The sequence below is a fragment of the Ornithorhynchus anatinus genome, chromosome 3 (assembly GCF_004115215.2).
Source record: "Ornithorhynchus anatinus isolate Pmale09 chromosome 3, mOrnAna1.pri.v4, whole genome shotgun sequence".
Lineage (NCBI taxonomy): Eukaryota > Metazoa > Chordata > Mammalia > Monotremata > Ornithorhynchidae > Ornithorhynchus > Ornithorhynchus anatinus.
In genome coordinates, this window is record NC_041730.1 from 902,826 (window position 1) to 921,932 (window position 19,107).

Genomic DNA, 19,107 nt, shown 5'->3' on the forward strand with positions numbered 1-19,107 from the left:
TGTGCGGCCCCCACGTGAGGGACACCCCATCCACTTCTCCAATATTTTTTTAGTGGGTAAAGCATGGGTGGGGGGATTAATTAACTGACGAAAGAGCATTAATTGCCTATTTAGTAACCTATCACGGTTTGGACTATTCGTTTTTAAAACTTGCCTTTTATCTACCGATATTAAGAGCCAATATTCCTTATTTTAACCTACCCTTTTGGGGAGAGAACCCGTCGCATAGAGCGGTTCAGAGTAACAGTCGACATCTAGCAGTGTGCAGTTGACGGGAGTCTATTTAAATTAATTAATTAATGTTTATTGAGAGATTAGTGTGTGCAGAGCAAAGTACTAAGCGCTTGGGAGAGTCCAATATACAACAATAAACAGACACATTCCCTGTCCACATGAGCACGATCTAGGTTCTAATCCACGCTCCTTCACTGGCCTGCTGTGTGACCTCGGGCAAGTCACTTAGCTTCCACGGGCCTCATTTCACTCATCTGTAAAATGGGAATTAAGACCGCGAGCCCGTTGAGGGACATGGACTGTGTCCAACCTGCTTACCTTGTATCTACCCCAGCTCTATGAACAGTGCCTGGGACTTAATAAGGGCTTAAAAATACCATCAAATTAAAAAAAGAATCCCTTAATAAATGCTATCATTATTTTTTTATTTGGTATCACTCAGTTACTGCGAGCCAGCCTTTGGACCCTCCAGAAGCTACAGTGAAGCCCAGAGTGCTCTGTACACACAAAACGTTCAATAAATAATAAGAATAATGATGCTATTTGTTAAGCGCTTACTATGTGCCAAGCACTACTCCAAGCACTGGGGCAGATACAAGGTCATCAGGTTGTCCCACTTGGGGCTCACGGTCTTCATCCCCGTTTCACAAATGAGGTAACTGAGGCACAGAGAAGTGAAGTAACTTGCCCAAAGTCACATAGCAGACAAGTGGCGGGGCTGGAATTAGAACCCATGACCTCTGACTCCCAAGCCCGCGCTCTTTCCACTGACCCGCGCTGCCTCTCATACGACTGAGTGACTGACTGACCCCCACCCTAATTCCAGCGTCTACCCCGACACCGGGCACCAGCCTGGGGGCTCAACATGGCCGCCTCCCCCACAGCTGGGCACGTGCAAAGGGGAAATGGCATCTCTGGGAGGGCGAGGGCACAGACTCGCCCCCCGCCCCCAACAACCACTACCCAGTCCCTCCTCCAGCCCGTGATAAGATTGTAGGGCAGATCTGATGAGGGCTACGAAAATCCAATCACACCATCAGCTCTGCCGCTCCTTCGGCGGATCCTCGGAACCACAGAGACCCTAGGTCTGGGGGTTTCCAGAGACTCTCTGAGGGGAGACTGAGTGTCAGAGACTCTAGGGAAGCGGCGTTGCTCAGTGGAAAGAGCCTAGGCTTCGGAGTCATAGATCATGGGCTCGACTCCCGGCTCCGCCGCTTGTCAGCTGGGTGACTGTGGGCAAGTCACTTTACTTCTCTGGGCCTCAGTGACCTCATCTGGAAAATGGGGATTAACTGTGAGCCTCACGTGGGACAACCTGATTACCCTATATCTCTCCCAGCGCTTAGAACAGTGCTCCGCACATAGTAAGCGCTTAACAAATACCAACATTATTATTATTAGTCTCTCGCCAAAGAGATCATTATTATTATTACGGTATTTGTTAAGCGCTTACTATGTGCCAGGCGCTGTGTTGAGCGTTGGGGTGGATACAGCAAATCGAGTTGGACACAGTCCCTGTCCCACACGGGGCTCACAGTCTCAATCCCCATTTTACAGATGAGATAACGGAAGCCCAGAGAAGTAAAGTGAGTTGCCCTAGGTCACACAGCTGACAAGTGGCAGAGCGGGGATTAGAACCCACGACCTTCTGACTCCCAGGCCCGGGTTTCATTCACTACGCTATGCTGCTGCCATGGAAGGGATCTCTTCCCTTCCTTATAATGTTGGTATTTGTTCGCTAAGCGCTTACTATGTGTAGAGCACTGTTCTAAGTGCTGGGGTAGATACAGGGTCATCAGGTTGTCCCACGTGAGGCTCGCAGCCTTAATTCCCATTTGACAGTTGAGGGAACTGAGGCCCAGGGAAGTTAAGTGCCATGCCCACAGTCACCCAGCTGACAAGTGGCAGAGACGGGATTCGAACCCATGACCTCTGACTCCCAAGCCCGGGCTCTTTCCACTGAGCCACTCTGCTTCTCTGTTTATCCTTTTGGGGTGTGTGTATCCCTTTGTGTGAAAGAAATGATTAGACTGTAAGCTTGTCATTGGGCAGGGATGGTCTCTATCTGTTGCCGAATTGTACGTTCCAATGGCTTACACATAGTAAGCGCTCTGCACATAGTAAGCGCTCAATAAATACTATTGAATATGAGTATGTTGTGTTTGTGTGTGTGTGAGAGAGAGAGAGAGAGAGAAAGAGAGAGAGGGAAAGAGAGGAGAGGAGGGAATATCCCCACCAGTTGTTTTCTCCCAGGGGCTTAATCCAGGGCTCTGTATACAGTAAGTGCTCAATAAATACCATTAACTGATTGATGTGTGAGAGTCCGTATTTGCATGTATGTAATAATAAGAATAATCATAACTGTGGTATTTGTTAAGCATTTACTATGTGCCAGACACTGTACTAAGCCCTGGGTGGATCCAAGCAAATTGAGATGGACACAGACCCTGTCCCACATGGGGCTCGCAGTCTCAAAAATAATCTAATTTGTTAAGCGCTTGCTACGTGCCAGGCCCTGTACTAAGCGCTGGGGTGGAGACAAGCAAATCAGGTTAGGCACGGTCCCTGTCCCACGTGGGACTCACAGTCGCAATCCCCATTTTACAGATGAAGTAACTGAGGCACAGGGAGGTGAAGTGATTTGCCCAAGGTCAAATGACAGAGAGGTGGTGGAGTCGGAATTAGAACCCATGACCTTCTGACTCCAGGTGCGGGCTCTATCCACTATACCACGTTGCTTCTTTGTGAGCGAATATGTGAGAATGTGTGTGTGCGAATGCCTGAGTGTGGGGGTCGACTGAGGAACAGAGAAGTAAAGAAGCAGTGAGGCTTAGTGAAAAGAGCACAGGCTTTGGAGTCAGAGGTCCTGGGTTCTAATCCCGACTCTGCCACTTGTCGGCTGTGTGTCCTTGGGCAAGTCACTTAGCTTCTTGGTGCCTCAGTTACCTCATCTGTAAAATAGGGATGAAGACTGTGAGCCCCATATGGGGCAATCTTATTACCTTGTATCTACCCCAGCTTTTAGAACAGTGCTTGACACATAGTAAATGCTTAACAAATACCAACATTATTATTATTATATATGAATAAAAATAAATATATGACAGATATGGACATTCATTCAGATATATTTATTGCATGCTTACTGTGTGCAGAGCACTGTACTAAGAGCTTGGGAGAGCACAAGACAGCAATAAACCGACACATTCCCTGCCCACAACGAGCTTACAGTCTAGGGTGGGAGAGACAGACATGAATACAAACGAATAAAATTACAGACATGTACTTATATGCTGTGGGGCTGGGAGGGGAGAGGAGCAAAGGGAACAAGTCATGGCGCCGCAGGAGGGAGTGGGAGAAGATGAAAGGAGGGTTTAAGAGATGTGCTTTGACGGGGGGGAGAGTGGTGGTCTGTCGGATTTGAGGAGAGAGGGCGTTCCAGGCCAGAGGGGGGACGTGGGTTGGGCGTCGGTGATGAGATAGGTGAGATTCATTCAATAGTATTTATTGAGCGCTTACTATGTGCAGAGCACTGTACTAAGCGCTTGGGATGAACAAGTCGGCAACAGATAGAGACAGTCCCTGCCGTTTGACGGGCTTACAGTCTAATCGGGGGAGACGGACAGACAAGAACAATGGCACTAAACAGCGTCAAGGGGAAGAACATCTCGTAAAAACCGATGGCAACTAAATAGAATCGAGGCGATGTACAATTCATTAACAAAATAAATAGGGTAACGAAAATATATACAGTTGAGCGGACGAGTACAGTGCTGTGGGGATGGGAAGGGAGAGGTGGAGGAGCAGAGGGAAAAGGGGAAAATGAGGCTTTAGCTGCGGAGAGGTAAAGGGGGGATGGCAGAGGGAGTAGAGGGGGAAGAGGAGCTCAGTCTGGGAAGGCCTCTTGGAGGAGGTGATTTTTAAGTAAGGGTTTGAAGAGGGAAAGAGAATCAGTTTGGCGGAGGTGAGGAGGGAGGGCGTTCCGGGACCGCGGGAGGACGTGACCCGGGGGTCGACGGCGGGATAGGCGAGACCGAGGGACGGTGAGGAGGTGGGCGGCAGAGGAGCGGAGCGTGCGGGGTGGGCGGTAGAAAGAGAGAAGGGAGGAGAGGTAGGAAGGGGCAAGGTGATGGAGAGCCTCGAAGCCTAGAGTGAGGAGTTTTTGTTTGGAGCGGAGGTCGATAGGCAACCACTGGAGTTGTTTAAGAAGGGGAGTGACACGCCCAGATCGTTTCTGCAGGAAGATGAGCCGGGCAGCGGAGTGAAGAATAGACCGGAGCGGGGCGAGAGAGGAGGAAGGGAGGTCAGAGAGAAGGCTGACACAGTAGTCTAGCCGGGATATAACGAGAGCCCGTAATAGTAAGGTAGCCGTTTGGGTGGAGAGGAAAGGGCGGATCTTGGCGATATCGTAGAGGTGAAACCGGCAGGTCTTGGTAACGGATAGGATGTGTGGGGTGAACGAGAGGGACGAGTCAAGGATGACACCGAGATTGCGGGCCTGCGGGACGGGAAGGATGGTCGTGCCATCCACGGTGATGGAGAAGTCTGGGAGCGGACCGGGCTTGGGAGGGAAGATGAGGAGCTCAGTCTTGCTCATGTTGAGTTTTAGGTGGCGGGCAGACATCCAGGTGGAGACGTCCCGGAGGCAGGAGGAGATGCGAGCCCGAAGGGAGGGGGAGAGGACAGGGGCGGAGATGTAGATCTGCGTGTCATCTGCGTAGAGATGGTAGTCAAAGCCGTGAGAGCGGATGAGTTCACCGAGGGAGTGAGTGTAAATGGAGAACAGAAGAGGGCCAAGAACTGACCCTTGAGGAACTCCAACAGTTAAAGGATGGGAGGGGGAGGAGGCTCCAGCGTAGGAGACCGAGAATGATCGGCCAGAGAGGTAAGAGGAGAACCGGGAGAGGACAGAGTCCGTGAAGCCAAGGTGAGATAAGGTATGGAGGAGGAGGGGATGGTCGACGGTGTCAAAGGCAGCAGAGAGGTCAAGGAGGATCAGAATGGAGTAGGAGCCATTGGATTTGGCAAGAAGGAGGTCACGGGTGACCTTAGAGAGAGCAGTCTCGGTAGAGTGGAGGGGACGGAAGCCAGATCGGAGGGGGTCTAGGAGAGAATGGGAGTTAAGGAATTCTAGGCATCGATTGTAGACGACTCGTTCTAAGATTTTGGAAAGGAAGGGTAGTAGGGAGATAGGACGATAACTGGAGGGGGAAGTGGGGTCAAGAGCGGGTTTTTTTAGGATGGGGGAGACGTGGGCGTGTTTGAAGGCAGAGGGGAAGGAGCCCTTGGAGATTGAGTGGTTAAAAATAGAAGTAAGGAAGGGAGGAGGGCAGGGGCGATGGTTTTAAGAAGGTGAGAGGGAATGGGGTCCGAGGCGCAGGTGGAGGGGGTGGCACTTGCGAGGAGGGAGGAGATCTCCTCTGAGGATACTGCAGGGAAGGATGGGAAAGTAGGGGAGGGGGTTGTTGGGGGGGGAGGGGAGAGGCGGAGGGGTGACTTTGGGGAGCTCAGACCTGATCGTGTTGATTTTCGTGAGGAAATAGGTGGCCAGATCATTAGGGGTGAGAGATGGGGGAGGGGGAGGAACAGGGGGCCTAAGGAGAGAGTTAAAGGTTGAGGCCCAGTGAGAAGGTTAGCCACACTAGAGAAGCAAAGTGTGAGGACTGGGTTATAGAAGGAGAGAAGGGAGGTGAAGTAGGAAGGGGCAAGGTGGTGGAGTGGTTTAAAGTCAATGGTGAGGAGCTTTTGTTTCATATGGAGGTAGATGGACAACCACTGGAGTGTTTTGAGGAGCAGGGTGACGTGTCCTAAAAGTTTCTGTGGAAAAATGATCCGGGGAGCAGAGAGTGGTATGGACTGATGTGGGGAGAGACAGGAGGCAAGGAGGTCAGCAAGAAGGCTGATGCAGTAATCCAGGAGGGATAGGATGAGTGATTGTAGTAACACTGTGGAACTGGGTGGGGGGATGAATAAAGGGAACTAGTCGGGGAGATGTATGGTTCCAGCTCCCTCCTGCCCCCCACTTAGGGGCTTCATCCTAGGATGTGGATATCCAGTAGCCGTTGCCCACGTCCGGCCGCTCAGCCTCCCCGCGGGCTCGGGGTGGGCTGGGGCTCCTGGAGAGGCTGGAGAATTGGGGCCTGGGCGCATCTGGGCCAGAGGCAGGAGCTGGGTCAGAGCGACATGATCTCCGGGTCCCTGATAGCGGCTGGAGGGGGCCGAGGGCTCCCCAGCGGGGCCCGGGACCCACAGCCGGCCGTGTTGCTTCGCCCCAGGAAGTCACAAGCCCGGGTGGGTGGCCCTCCGCGATGACCCCGATAAGGCCTTCACGAGAGGAGGCTGCTGTCACTGTCCCAGTCCAGTCCGGTGAGGAGCCGTGTCCACAGCAGCCGGTGCGAGGCCCACCCCGGGACCCCCAGCCCGGGCACAGATGCCGGCACCCGGGACCACAGGTCAGGCCCTGCCCGAGCCACCTCCCGCACTCACTGTTGGCACCTCTGGAGCCCTGGAGCCACCCGGGGGCTGCCTCCATCAGGGTCTCCGGCCCCCTCCTCTCACCCTCCTCTTCATCCTCCTGCCTGGACATCTCTCTGCCCATCGCCCTCCTCCCACCCTCCTCTTCTTAATAACAATAATAATAATAATACTAATGTTGGTATTTGTTAAGCGCTTACTATGTGCAGAGCTCTGTTCTAAGCGCTGGGGTAGAGACAGGGCCATCAGGTTGTCCCACGTGAGGCTCACAGACTTCATCCCCATTTTACAGATGAGGTAACTGGGGTACCGAGAAGTGAAGTGACTTGCCTACAGTCACACAGCTGACAAGTGGCAGAGTTGGGATTCGAACCCATGACCTCTGATTCCCAAGCCCGTGCTCTTTCCACTTTCTTCCTCTCACTTGGCCGGCTCTCTGCCCCCGAGACCCCCCCTCCTCCCCTCCTCCCATCTCTGTCATCTCCTCTTCCCTCACCTTATCATCCAGACCTCCGATCTTCTCCCTGATGAAAGCCCATCTCCTCCAAAAAGCCTTCCCTGACTACGCCCTCCTCTCCTCTTTTCCCACTCCCTTCTGCATCACCCTGACCTGCTCCGTTCATTCATCCTCCCTCCCAACCCCACAGCACATATGCATATATCCGTAATTTATTTATGTATATTAATGGCTGTCTCCCCCTCTAGACTCTGTGCTCACCGTGGCCAGGGAATGTGTGTTTTTACATGGTCCTCTCCCAAGTGTTTAGTACAGTCTTTTGCACCCAGTATGTGCTCAATAAATATGATTGAATGAATGGGGAGACTGGGGAGTCAGTCAGTTCATCAATTAATCATATCCATTCAGCACTTACTTTGTGCAGAGCACTTTACTAAATGCTTGGGAGAGTACAACAGAGTTGGCAAACATATCCCCTGCTCACAATGAGTAGTTTAGTTTCCAGCGCTTAGTTTAGTGCCTGGAACATAGTAAGTGCTTAACAAATGCCATAATTATTATTATTACTTAGACTGTGAACCCTGTAGGGACAGGGACTGTGTGAAGTCGGATTGTATTGAATCTAACCCAGTGCTTAGTACAATGCTTGGTACATAGTAAGCACTTAACAAGTGTCATAATTATTAAGGTCTTCATTAAGTTCTTAATAAGTGCCAGTAATGTGCTTTACCCTGGGTTGGATACAATCAAGCTATCAATGGTATTTATTGAGAGCTTATTAAGTAAAGTACAATATACTTACAATATAACAGAGTTGGTAGATACATTCCCTGCCTACAAGGAGCTTAAAGTCTAATAATAATAATAATGTTGGTATTTGTTAAGCACTTACTATGTGCAGAGCACTGTTCTAAGCACTGGGGAAGAAACAGGGTCATCAGGTTGTCCCACGTGGGGCTCACAGTTAATCCCCATTTTACAGATGAGGTAACTGAGGCACCGAGAAGTGAAGTGACTTGCCTACAGTCACACAGCTGACAAGTGGCAGAGCCGGCATTCGAACCCATGACCTCTTACTCTCAAGCCTGGGCTCTTTCCACTGAGCCACACTGCTTCTCTAAGATAATCATATTAGACAACTTTTTCAGTCATTGGTATTTATTGAGCTCTTACTCTGTGCAAAGTGCTATATTAATTAATAGTAGTAATAATTGTTGGTCAGTCAATCATATTTACTGAGCGCTAACTATGTGCAGAGCACTGTAATAAGCTCTTGGGAGAGTACAACATATGATAAACAGACACATTTGTGGGCAAGTCACTTAACTTCTCTGTGCCTCAGTTCCCTCATCTGTAAAATGGGGATTAAGACTGTGAGCCCCACGTGGGACAACCTGATTCCCCTATGTCTACCCCAGCGCTTAGAACAGTGCTCGGCACATAGTAAGCGCTTAACAAATACCAACATTATTATTATTATTATTACATTTCCCACCTAATAGTATTATTAAGCACTTACTGTGTGCAGAGCACTGTACTTAAGTACTGGGAAAGAATACAGAAGTGAGAATTAGATATGAGAAGCAGCATGGCTCAGTGGAAAGAGCATGGGCTTGGGAGTCAGAGGTCATGGGTTCGAATCCCAGCTTCACCATTTGTCAGCTGTGTGACCTAGGGCAAGTCACTTAACTTCTCTGGGCCTCAGTTACCTCATCTGCAAAATGGGGATGAAGACTGTGAGCCCTACATGGGTCAACCTGATTACCTTATATCTACCCCAGCGCTTAGAACAGTACTTGACACGTAGTAAGCACTTAAATATCAACATTATTATTAGCATCATTATATGACCCTTGTCCCTTGTGGGGGCTCACAATCTAATAGGGTAATAATGACAATAATGGGGTAATAATAGAGGGTAATAATAATAATGTTGGTATTTGTTAAGTGCTTACTATGTACAGAGCACTGTTCTAAGCGCTGGGGGACTGTACTGAGGTACTGGGGTCCTGTGGAGAGATATAGATCAGCTGGGCACTGTGGCTAGAGAACCAGATTTCAGGCTCCTTGTGGTTCAGAATTCATGGGCACAACAGCTTCCATTCCCATCCCAGTGGGAACAGAGAAAGCTGGGAGCAAGGAGCCTCCAAGACGGGAAGCGAGGCACTGAACTGACCAATTGACAGAATGGGAAGGAGAGCAGGTGTATTATTATGCACCGGTCACTGTACTAAACCCTAGGGTGGGTCTAACAGTCTCAGATAATCATCTGTGGCAGCCTAATCCATCAGTCAATCAGTCAGTGGTATTTATTGAGCGCTTACTGTGTGCAGAGCACTATACTAAGTGCTTGGAAAGTACAATTCAGCAACAGAGATGATCCCTGCCCACAACGGGCTCACAATCTAGAAGGGGGAGGCAGACAGCAAAACAAGTAAACAGGCATCAATAGCATCGATATAAACAGAATCAGAGATATATATATATAATAATAATGGTGGTATTGGTTAAGCGCTTACTACGTGCAGAGCACCAAGACCTGCCGGTTTCACCTCTACAATATCGCCAAGATCCGCCCTTTCCTCTCCACCCAAACGGCTACCTTACTATTACGGGCTCTCGTTATATCCCGGCTAGACTACTGTGTCAGCCTTCTCTCTGACCTCCCTTCCTCCTCTCTCGCCCCGCTCCGGTCTATTCTTCACTCCGCTGCCCGGCTCATCTTCCTGCAGAAACGATCTGGGCCTGTCACTCCCCTTCTTAAACAACTCCAGTGGTTGCCTATCGACCTCCGCTCCAAACAAAAACTCCTCACTCTAGGCTTCGAGGCTCTCCATCACCGTGCCCCTTCCTACCTCTCCTCCCTTCTCTCTTTCTACCGCCCACCCCGCACACTCCGCTCCTCTGCCGCCCACCTCCTCACCGTCCCTCGGTCTCGCCTATCCCGCCGTCGACCCCCGGGTCACGTCCTCCCGCGGTCCCGGAACGCCCTCCCTCCTCACCTCCGCCAAACTGATTCTCTTTCCCTCTTCAAAACCTTACTTAAAAATCACCTCCTCCAAGAGGCCTTCCCAGACTGAGCTCCTCTTCCCCCTCTACTCCCTCTGCCATCCCCCCTTTACCTCTCCGCAGCTAAAGCCTCATTTTCCCCTTTTCCCTCTGCTCCTCCACCTCTCCCTTCCCATCCCCACAGCACTGTACCCGTCCGCTCAACTGTATATATTTTCGTTACCCTATTTATTTTGTTAATGAATTGTACATCGCCTCGATTCTATTTAGTTGCCATCGGTTTTTACGAGATGTTCTTCCCCTTGACGCTGTTTAGTGCCATTGTTCTTGTCTGTCCGTCTCCCCCGATTAGACTGTAAGCCCGTCAAACGGCAGGGACTGTCTCTATCTGTTGCCGACTTGTTCATCCCAAGCGCTTAGTACAGTGCTCTGCACATAGTAGGCGCTCAATAAATACTATTGAATGAATGAATGAAGAGCACTGTTCTAAGCTCTGGGGGAGATAGAGGGTCATCAGGTTGCCCCAAGTGAGGCTCACAGTTAATCCCCATTTTACAGATGGGGGAACTAAGGCACAGAGATGTGAAGTGACTTGCCCACAGTCACACAGCTGACAAGTGGCAGAGCTGGGATTCGAACCCATGACCTCTGGCTCCTAAGCCCAGGCTCTTTCCACTGAGCCGTGCCGCTTATACGCACCAAAACAAGTAAAACAGGCATTAATATAAATAGAGTGATAGATATGTACATGTATACACAAGTGCTGCGGGTCGGGGTGAGGTGGGGGAGCCGGGGAGCTGAGGAAAAGGGGGTGCTTAGTCTGGGAAGGCCTCCTGGAGGAGGTGAGCCTTCAGTAGGGCTTTGAAGGGAGGGAAGTGTGATTGGTGGATTTGGGGAGCCCCACCCATGAGGATCTTACAGTCTACAGAAGGAGGCAGGGTATTAGACTGTAAGCCCGTCAATGGGCAGGGATTGTCTCTATCTGTTGCCGAATTGTCCATTCCAAGCGCTTAGTACAGTGCTCTGCACATAGGACATAGGCCCATGACAATGGGCACTCCCAGCCAAGGCCCATGAGAATGACACTGGGCAACTCTAGTGGTGATGGAAATGTCTATGGGCAATAGACATAGACGATGGGAGTTGGGGCATAGAAATGACACTGGATGACGCCAACCATGATGAAAAATGGCCCAAGGGAATGACACTGGGCGATCTTACTGAATCCTCAGTAAATACCATTAATGAAGACGATGGCTTTGATTTGGGGAGCTGCTTCCTTGGCAGGCCTGGAAGAAGCTTCCCCCAAGAGGCCTTCCTGGTCTGGGTCCTCATTTCCTCTTCTCCTACACCTTTCTGTGTTGCCCTTGCACTTGGATTTTGCTCTTTTTATTCAGTCATTCATTCAGTCGTATTTACTGAGCGCTTACTGTGTGCAGGGCACTGTACTAAGTGCTTGGAAAGTAGAATTTGGCAACAGAGACGATCCCTACCCAACAACGGGCTAACAGTAATCCATATTAATGTCTATCTCCTCCATTAGCCTGTAAGCTCGTTGTGGACAGGGAACATGTCTACCAACGCTGATATAGCGTACCCTCCCAAACGCTTAGTACAGTGCTCCGCACACCAGCGCTCAATAAATACCATCGATGGATTGAAGAGGACGAGATGCCGGGCCTGCGCTGCCCCCTAGTGGCGACTCGCAGCATCGCCAGCTCCCACGAGGGCCGCCCCATCCCCTTCTCCAAATTTTTAAAAATAACAATAATAATAAATAATGTTGGTATTTGTTAAGGGCTTACTATGTGTAGAGCACTGTTCTAAGCGCTGGGGGAGACACAGGGTAATCAGATTGTCCCAGGTGAGGCTCACAGTCTTCATCCCCATTTTATAGATGAGGTCACTGAGGCATCGAGCAGTGAAGTGACTTGCCCACAGTCACCCAGCTGACAAGTGGCAGAAGCAGGATTCGAACCCATGACCTCTGACTCCCAGGCCTGGGCTCTTTCCACTGAGCCACGCTGCTTCTCTGCTGCTGCTTCATTCATTCATTCAATAGGAGTTATTGAGCGCTCACTATGTGCAGAGTACTGTACTTCTACTTCTCTTCTTCTCCTCTCCCTTTCCCTCTTCACCTCTAATGCAAATCTTCTCATTTTGCCTTGATCTCATCTATCTCGCCCTCCCTCCTCGTATCTGATAGACAGTTACTCTTCCCATCCTTCAAAACCTAATTGAAGGCCCATCTCCTCCGAGGCTTTCCCAGATTAAACCCTCCTTTCCTCTTCTCCCACAGACTTCTGCATCGCTACCTTTATTCATCCCTCCCTCCCGGCTCGCAACAGTTATGTCCACATCTGCCCTATATTTATTTATATAAATGTCTGTCTCCCCCTTAAAACTGTCAGCTTGCTGTGGGCAGGGAGTGTGCCTGTTGTTGTGTTGTCCTCTCCCAAACTTTTAGTACAGTGCTCTGCACACAGTAAGTGCTCAGTGTATATGATTAAATGAATGATGAATGGGTACTACAGTGCTCAGTACACTTGACCACGCGGATAAAGCACGGGCCTGGTAGTCAGAAGGGTCTGGGTTATAATCCCACCTTTGCCACTTGTCTGATTTGTGACCTTGGACAAGTCACTTCACTTCTCTGTGCCTCAGTTGCCTCATCTGTAAAATGGGGATTAAGAGTGGGAGTCCCATATGGGACAGGGACTGTATCCAATCTGACTAGCTTGTATTTCCCCTAGCGCTTAGAACAGTATTGGACACACAGTAAGCCTTTAACAAATACTATCATTATGAAGCAACATGACGTAGTGGATAGAGCACAGGCCTGGAAGACAGAAGGTCACTGTTTCTAAGCCAGGCTTCACCACTTATCTGCTGTGTGACCTTGAGCCAGTCACTTCACTTCTCTGGGCCTCAGTTCCCTCAACTGTAAAATGGGGACGGAGACTGTGAGCCCCATGTGGGATAGCGACTGTTTTCAACCTGATTTTCTTGGATCTACCCCAACACTTAGTACAGTGGCTGGCTCAAAGTAAGCACCTGACAAAGACCACAATTATTATTATTACTATTATTACAGTAGGTGCTCAATAAGTATGATTGACTGCCCGACTGGCAGATGCAGGGAAGTGGGGGTCACGGATGAGCTGATTGCAAAAAGTAGAGCTAATCTCTGCGAGAGCCACCCTCCCCTCCCCTCCCTGCCCAACCTCCCAACAGGCCGGGACCGCATAGTCCAGTTCCGGTCAGGAAGTCACAGGGTCGTGAGGAGCTGATAAGGCCGGCCCAGTCACAAACGCTCCCAGGACACTACCAGCAGCCCCCGTCGTGGGACCGTCACTCCGGTTCTGCCGCTTTGGGGAGACGGCATCCCTGCCCTCTGAGGACGTGGCCCGGCGCCAAGGAGGAGAGACCCCAGGTACCATCCTCATGGACAGAGTTTCCTGAGAAAACTCTTCCTTGCCAACCCTTTGCCTCTACATTTCCAATTGCTCTTCTGCTTCTGAATCTTCTTTACTTTCTCTCCCTTTCCCCCATTCTTTCTCTTCCTCATCTTCTCCCTTCCCCTCCTTCACCCCCATCCCTCTTCCCTCCCACTCCCTCATTTTCTCCTTCTCCCTCATATTCTCCCTCTTCCCTCCCACTTCTTTTCCCTCATCCTCTCCCCCAGCTTCTCTTTGTTCCTCTTTCTCTCCCTCATTCTTTCTCTGTCCCTCATCTACCTCTCCCTTCCCTCATCTTCTCCTTCTCCCTCTTTTCCTCTCATCTTCTCCTTCTCCTTTCTCTCTCATCTTCCCTTTTACCTCTCCCTCATCTCCTCGTGTGTAAAATGGGGATTAAGACTGTGAGCCCCATATGGAACAGGGACTGTGTCCAACCTCACTTGCATCTACCTCAGTACTTAGAACAGTGCTTGGTACATAGTAAGGGCTTTATAAATGCTATCATTATTATTATTATTTCAGTTCATCAAAACAAGTAAACATGTATCTATATAAATAGATTTATAGATGTATACATATATTCATAAGTGCTGTGGGGTGGAGGGGGGAAGAGCAAAGGGAGAAAGTCAAGGTGATGCGGAAGGGACGGGGATCTGAGGAAAAGGGGGACTTAGTCTGGGAAGGCCTCTTGGAGGAGGTGAGCTTTTAAGGGGGGTTTTGAAGGGACTCCTTCTTCCTCCACCCCCTTCAGGTACCTCTCTCTCTCTTCCTCTTTTCTCTCCCTTCTTCCTTTAATTAATTAATTAATTCATTCAATAGTATTTATTGAGTGCTTACTGTATGCAGAGCACTCTACTAATTGCTTAGGAAATTACAATACAGCAATAGAGACAATCCCTGCTCACAACAAGCTTACATTCTAGAGTAGGGGAGACAGACATCAATACAAATAGACATCAATATAAATAAATAAAATTATAGATATGTACAAAAGTGCTATGGAGTGGGGTGGGGCATGCGGGGAAGAGCAAAGGAAACAAGTCAGGGTGACGCAGAAGGGAGTGGGAGAAGAGGAAAAGTGGGGCCTAGTCTGGGAAGGCCTCTTGGAGGAGATGTGCCTTCAGTAAGGCTTTGAAGGAGGGGAGAGTAATTGTCTGGCAGATTTGAGGAGGGAGGGCGTTCCAGACCAGAGACAGGACTTTGGCCAGGGGTCAGCGGTGAGACAGGCAAGATGGAGACACAGTGAGAAAGTTAGTGGCACCAGAGGAGCGAAGTGTGTGGGCTGGGTTGTAGAAGGAGAAGAAGGAGGCGAGTTAGGAGGGGGAGAGGTGATGGAGAGCTTTAAAGTCTATGGTGAGGAGTTACTGTTTGACACGGAGGTGCATAGGCAACCACTGGAGATTTTTGAGGAGGAGGGTGACATGTCCTAAACGTTTCTGTTGAAAGATGATCCGGGAAGTGGAGTGAAGAATGGAATGGAGTGGGGAGAGGCAGGAGGTTGGAAGGTCAGAAATATAATTTCCTATGGTCCCCTACTTACAAGAAATCACTGTTCTTCTCTGGTTCTACACTTCCAAATTATCAAGGCATTTCAGACCGGAAGTGGCCTTTCGACTCAATCAGCCTAATATTCGTTCAATAGTTCATTCAGTAGTATTTATTGAGGGCTTACTATGTGCAGAGCACTGTACTAAGCACTTGGAATGGACAATTCGGCAACAGACAGAGACAATCCCTTTTCATTCATTCATTCAATAGTATTTATTGAGCGCTTACTATGTGCAGAGCACTGTACTAAGCGCTTGGAATGAACAAGTCGGCAACAGATAGAGACAGTCCCTGCCGTTTGACGGGCTTACGGTCTAATCGGGGGAGACGGGCAGACGAGAACGATGGCAATAAATAGAGTCAAGGGGAAGAACATCTCGTAAAAACAATGGCAACTAAATAGAATCAAGGCGATGTACATTTCATTAACAAAATAAAAATCCCTGCCCCATGACAGGCTCACAGTCTAAACGGGGGAGACAGACAGCAAAGTAAAACAGAACAAAACAAAACAAGACATCATCAAGATAAATAGAATCAAGGGGATATACACCTCAATAGCAAAATAAATAGGTACAGTAGGGGAAGGGGCCGGAGACAGAGGGGCTGGAGACGGAGCGGAAAGCAGGGGCTCAGGGCAGGAGAAGGGACAAAGGGCCAAGGGATAGGGCATGAACTGGGGACCAAAAGTGAATAAGCCAATGAAATGAGGGGCAAAGGGGATCAATACTTCTATGGGTTCCCATCATTTTCACTCCCGAATCCTCGACCAATCCTAGGAGCTTCTAAGTAATAATAATAATGGTATTTGTTAAGCACTTACCATGTGCCAAGCACTACACTGAGTGCTGTGGTAGATACAAGTTAATCAGATTGGACACAGTCCCTGTCCCACACTCTTAACCCCCATTTTGCAGGTGAAGTAACTGAGGCCCAGAAGAGTAAAGTGACTGGCTCAAGGTCACCCAGCAGACACGTGGCAGAGCCTGGATTATAATCCAGGTCCTTCTGACCCCCAAGCCCATTCTTTATCCGTTAAGCCACGCTGCAGAGGACCTGGGTTCGAATTCTGAGCACCTACTGGGTGTAGAACTCTGTACTATACGGCTTGGGAGAGTGCAACACACCACTGTGATAATGATAAGTGCTTATTATATGCCGAGCACTGTGCTAGTGCTGGGGTAGATACTCCAATTAGATTCCTGCTTCACTTGGGGCTCACAGTGAAAGGAGAACAGCTATTGAAACCCCATTTTACAGATGGGGAAACTGAGGCACAGAGAAGTGACGTGACTAGCCCAAAGTCACCCAGCACAGCCAGGATTAGACCCCAGGATTAACAAGCCTGTGCTCTTTCCATCAGATGCTAAATGAAATTACAGTCGGGAGGAAGTAACGCTTTGGAAAGACATATTTTTAAGTACTAGGATGGGTAGAGGGGATGAGAAACTCCTCACTATTTGCTTCAAAGCTGTCCATCCTCTTGCCCCCTCCTACCTCACCTCCCTTCTCGCCTTCTGCAGCCCAGCCCGCACACTCCGCTCCTCTGGTGCCGCTAACCTCCTCACTGGGCCTCGCTGCCTAGAGAAGCAGCGTGGCTCAGTGGAAAGAGCACGGGTCATGAGTTCATATCCCAGCTCTGCCACTTGTCAGCTGTGTGACTGTGGGCAAGTCACTTAACTTCTCTGTGCCTCAGTTACCTCATCTGTAAAATGGGGATTAACTGTGAGCCTTATGTGGGACAACCTGATGACCCTGTATCTACCCCAGCGCTTAGAACAGTGCTTGGCACATAGTAAGCACTTAACAAATACCAGCATTATTATTATTGTTATTATTCATTCTCTCCTATCCCGTCGTCGACCCCGGCCCAAGTCCTACCTCTGGCCTGGAATGCCCTCCCTCCTCAAATCCACCAAACTAGCACGATTCCCCCCTTCAAAACCCTGCTGAAAACTCATCTCTTCCAGGAGGTCTTCCCAGACTAAGCTTCCCTTTTCCTCTGCTCCTCCTCCCCTCTCCATCGCCCTGACCTGCTCCCTCTGCTCTACCCCCCTCCCTGCTCCACAGCATTTGTGTATATAGGAACATATTTATTTTATTAATGTTGTATACATATCTATAATTCTCCTCCCTTCTAGACTGTGAGCCTGTTGTTGGGCAGGAATTGTGTCTATTTGTTGCTGAATTGTACTTTCCAAGGGCTTAGTACGGTGCTCTGCACACAGTAAGCACTCAATAAGTACGATTGAATGAATAAAACTAGGTGATGAGAAGGTGGTAAAGTGCGGGGGGGGAGATAGGGTTCCCTCTCCCTTCTATGTCATCTGTGCATTTGGATCTGTGACCTTTGGGCAGTTGATATTTTCCCCACCCTCCACCCCACAGCACTTATGTATAGATCTTTTAAATTACATATTATTAATTGTTTGCTTATATTAACGTCTGTCTTCCCCTCTACCCTGTAAGCTCATTGTGAGCAGAGAATGTGACAGCTAACTCCATTATTCTGTACTCTCCCAAGTGCTTAGTACAGCGTGGCTCAGTGGAAAGAGCCTGGGCTTCGGAGTCAGAGGTCATGGGTTCGACTCCCTGTTCTGTCTCTTGTCAGCTGTGTGACTGTGGGCAAGTCACTAAACTTCTCTGTGCTTCAGTTACCTCATCTGTAAAATGGGGATTGACTCTGAGCCTCACGTGGGACCACCTGATTACCCTGTATCTCCCCCAGCACTTAGAACAGTGCTCTGCACATAGTAAGCGCTTAACAAATACCAACATTATTATTATTATTATTATTAGTACAGTGCTCTGCACATAGTAAGTACTCAATAAATAGTACTGATTGATTACTGAAAGCTTACTCTGTACTAAGTGTGTGGAAGAGGACAATAGAGTTAGTAGACATGACCCCTGACCTCAAAGGAGCTATCAGCTTATCAATCAATCATATTTATTGAGCACTTACTGTGTGCGGAGCACTGTACTAAACACTTGGAAGAGTGCAATACAATTAGTAGATATAATTATTGCCTCTAAGGAGCTTGCAATCTTGTAGTGGGAGAAAGACACTAAATCAAAAATCGTATAGGAGGAAGGAATGTAGTATAAAGATATGTACCTAAGTTCAGTTATATGTATGGGCTCCATACAGGCTCCAGAGGTTCTAAACTATGCTCTTGGGAGAGTTCAATCAATCAATCAGGGGTATTGATTGAGCGCTTACTGTACTAAGCACTTGGGAGAATACAGTAGCAGACACAATCCTTGGTCACAATGAGTTTACAGCCTAGAGGGAAAGACATTGATATAATTTGTAATATGTAATTTAAAGGTAGGTACATAAGTGCTGTGGGGTTGGGGGGGGCGGTGAATATCAAATGCCCAAAGGTCACAGATCCAAGTTCAGTTAAATTATAATAAAGTTGGTATTTGTTACGCACTTACTATGTGCAGAGCATTGTTCTAAGCGCTGGGGTATACAAGGTAATCAGGTTGTCCCACGTGAGTCTTGCAGTCTTAATCTCCATTTTACAGATGAGGTAACTGAGGCACAGAGAAGTGAAGTGACTTGCCCACAGTCACACAGCTGACAAGTGGCAGAGCTGGGATTCGAACCCATGACCCCTGACTCCCAAGCCCGGGCTCTTTCCATTGAGCCACGCTGCTTCTCTAAAATTAGTAGATAGTGATCATTGCCTTCAAAGAAGCTAACAATCTTGCAGTGGGTGAATGACACTTAAGCAAAAGTCAGAGAGGAGGAAGCTGTGTAGCACAAAGATATGGTGGGGCGGGAGGAGGGTATAAGGATCCAAGGACTTCAGAGGGGCACTGACAGTTGAAGGGGAAATAAGATAGATGAGAAATTAATCAAGGAAGACCTTCTGGCGGAGATATAATCGTACGGTGATACAGCTTTAACCAATCAGG